The sequence below is a fragment of the Orycteropus afer genome, unplaced genomic scaffold, assembly GCF_000298275.1.
Source record: "Orycteropus afer afer isolate SDZICR_OR568_19922 unplaced genomic scaffold, OryAfe1.0 scaffold00138, whole genome shotgun sequence".
Classification (NCBI taxonomy): Eukaryota; Metazoa; Chordata; class Mammalia; order Tubulidentata; family Orycteropodidae; genus Orycteropus; species Orycteropus afer.
The window spans coordinates 3486721-3489852 of record NW_006921725.1 but is presented as its reverse complement, the minus strand read 5'-3'; positions in this window follow the sequence as shown (position 1 = coordinate 3489852).

Below are 3132 nucleotides of genomic sequence, written 5' to 3'. Positions count from 1 at the left end.
AATTTGTCATGATCCACACAATCAAATGCCTTTGCATAGTCAATAAGAAATTCAGTAGTTGGACTTTTTGATGGCTTTTAAGAATTCTAGCTATAAGTTATTTTTGCAGTCTATGGTGCTAACTGTGAATTATGCTAAATGTAGTTTAATTACTACTTCATTTTCAAAAAGTTATTGACATAGGTTCAAAAATACTACTTACCACAATATTGTAGCTAAAACATCAGAAAATTTGAGAATATCAGTGACTGTAAAAAAAACACCGGCAGCAATGAAATCAACAGTGTATGAATAATTTATACTAATAAAATACTATGTAATTCTTAATAAATATAAAAATGAATACTAAAATAAATATTAAAAACAAATGCTCAATATAAAAATATGAGTAAATATTAATTAATACTACATAAATGCTAAAATTAATAATTTATGTTGAGTTCAAAACATTAGTCACAGCAGAAGCTACATCTGACCAACTCAGCAGTAAGGATATCTTTCATAGTCTCCGTGGTGACTTGTGGGATCTTCTTATAATTTTTGCAAATATATTGAAGGTGACTAGGGTGGCTGCATTCCACACCTGGTGACACTGTCCAAAAGGGTTATACCAAAATGATAGTTTATAAAATTTTTAACAGAAATTTTTTATTTTATATAAAAATGTCTAGGAGCTCTGGTAGCATAGTGCCTAAGGCATTTGATTACTAACCAGAAGGCTGGTGGTTCCAAACCCATCAGCCACTCTTTGGAAGGAAGATTGGGCAACCTACTTCTGTACTGATACCTCCTCAGAAACCCAAGGAGGGGTAGTTATGTTTCGGGGCCAACTTGATGGCACATAACAACAGCAACATAAAAGTATCTTAGTTATTTATTACAATGAAAACATTTTTCAGAAGCCCAGTTTACATGTATCAATATACCGACAAGACTAATATTTTATGTTAATTTACATTGTGAACCCTCTAATGTACACTGGTCAGAGCAATCAATATTACCCAACTGCCATGATGTTTTGAATCACTTGGTTTTGTCTGCATGTGCTATAAGAATGTATTGTTGTTTTACAACTTTCAGATGTATGTAAAGTTTATCTTACAATATATAGTCACAGGTAATTGTCTTCTCTATTTAGGAAGACATATAATATATATTATTATTAGGAAGACATATACTATATATATTATAAATAACTCATAGTAATATTTTTTTAAAAAAAGTTCTAACATTGAATGTTTGAAAAATCTAAGTGACAGTTTGAAAAATGGTAACATTTTCTCATCGAAAGATATTTGTGAGGCATATGTATTTTCATCTCTCAACTATGTCCATAATAAAATTCATTAAAGAGTGGCTCTACATTATTATGTTACATTCTATCCAAAATTATGCTTTAAAATAATTTTTCTTTTTTCATTAATTAACTACCCTCAAATACTTAAAATTACTCATTTTTGTTAACATTTCAATATTGTTGCTGTGTTATATAGGTTCCTGTAAGATGTTTTAATTATTTAGAAGGAACAGCAGGGATAGTAAGTTAATACATTTTCAAAATAAAACAGTGAACAGTATCCACAGTATAGAAACTCATCTCTGGTATCCAGAAACTGAGGATGTAGTATTACAATGGGTTATGGGATTCTATAAAATTGTTAATTTCCACTTGAAACTCAAAGTTTCTTTATGTATTCAATCTGGGAAAATAAATACTTGTTAATAATTTGGAGGTAAATTAGTAATCACAAGAAGTAAAGATTAATTTATATTTTAATATGAGCAAATTTTTGTCCCTGATTCCACAATAATACTCAAACAACATCTCTGGTGAGACCTTTTAAGGAAGTGTATGCTGGAAAACTATTGTGGAAATAAAATAAAATATACCTATACAGAGCTGTTTTAGCATCAGCATTATTGATTTTCCTGTTAACTGAGTCCTTCAAGAATTTTGCTTCCAAACTATAAATCAGAGTATAAAAATCATCCAGATTCTTACTAAATGAAAAGAAGATGTGATATGATTTAAAAGATCAAGACAGAGATGTGTAAGCAGTATTCTCATGATTGATCACCCAAAAGTAAACTTTATTATTTAAGAGCTATTGGAATATAAAGATCTGACTTTTTCCCAGCAATGTGGATTAGATTTACATGGTGTAGTAAATATTGACAGCATTATGTTGGTCAGGCACTCTGCCTTCTCTTTTGTGCTGAGAATCCTATAGAAATAAGGATTACACAACACATTTAGGATAGATGCACCCAGGGGTTAAAATGAAGAGGCAAATGACTCTATAACTATAAAGTCATTTTTATGCTGTTCAATATTTTACATAACTGTGGAACTGAGGTACGAGAACTGTTCCAGCACCTTTTACTGCAAAATTCTATATTTCCCATGATTTTTACAAAGATTAAAGTTAAAAGTTTTGATTACTTTCCAACATTCTATAAAGGTTAAGACTAATGTATAAGAATGGCATATACATTTTTTTGGGAATTATAGATAAATTCCAAAACTAAAAAAAAAAATACTTATTAAATGCATACACACTCTAAGGAATGTTATTAGAACAAATTCATGAAGCATATCCAATTCACTAAAGCTCATCAAACAACCCCATTCAAAAAAAAAAAAAAAAAGTTATATAATAGAAAACTCAAATTGGTAAAAGGATACTTGTGAGTGAGTCTTTTCAATAGACCTGGGGATTTGCTACAGGAAGTTAGACTTGTATCTCATTGCTTCTTATGATATTGACTAAGCTGTTGTTGTTAGGTGCCATGGAGTTGTCTCTGACTCAAAGCGACCCTATGCACACCACCACCAGATTCTGTGCTAGATCTGCAGTCCTTGCTATACTTGAGCCCATCATCCACAGCCACTGTGTCAATATATCTTGTTGATGGCCTTCCCCCTTTTCATGGACTCTCCACCTTACCAAGCATGACATCTGTGTTAGGCTGTGTTCTCTAGAAAAGCAAAACCAGTAAAGTTTATGTACACATATAGAGAAAGAGAAATTTATCTTAGGAAAATGACTTACACACTTATAAGCTGGCAAGTCCCAAGTTCTTGGATCAAACATCAAGCGGGAGGCTTTTCTTGACTCTTGCAGCTGCAGG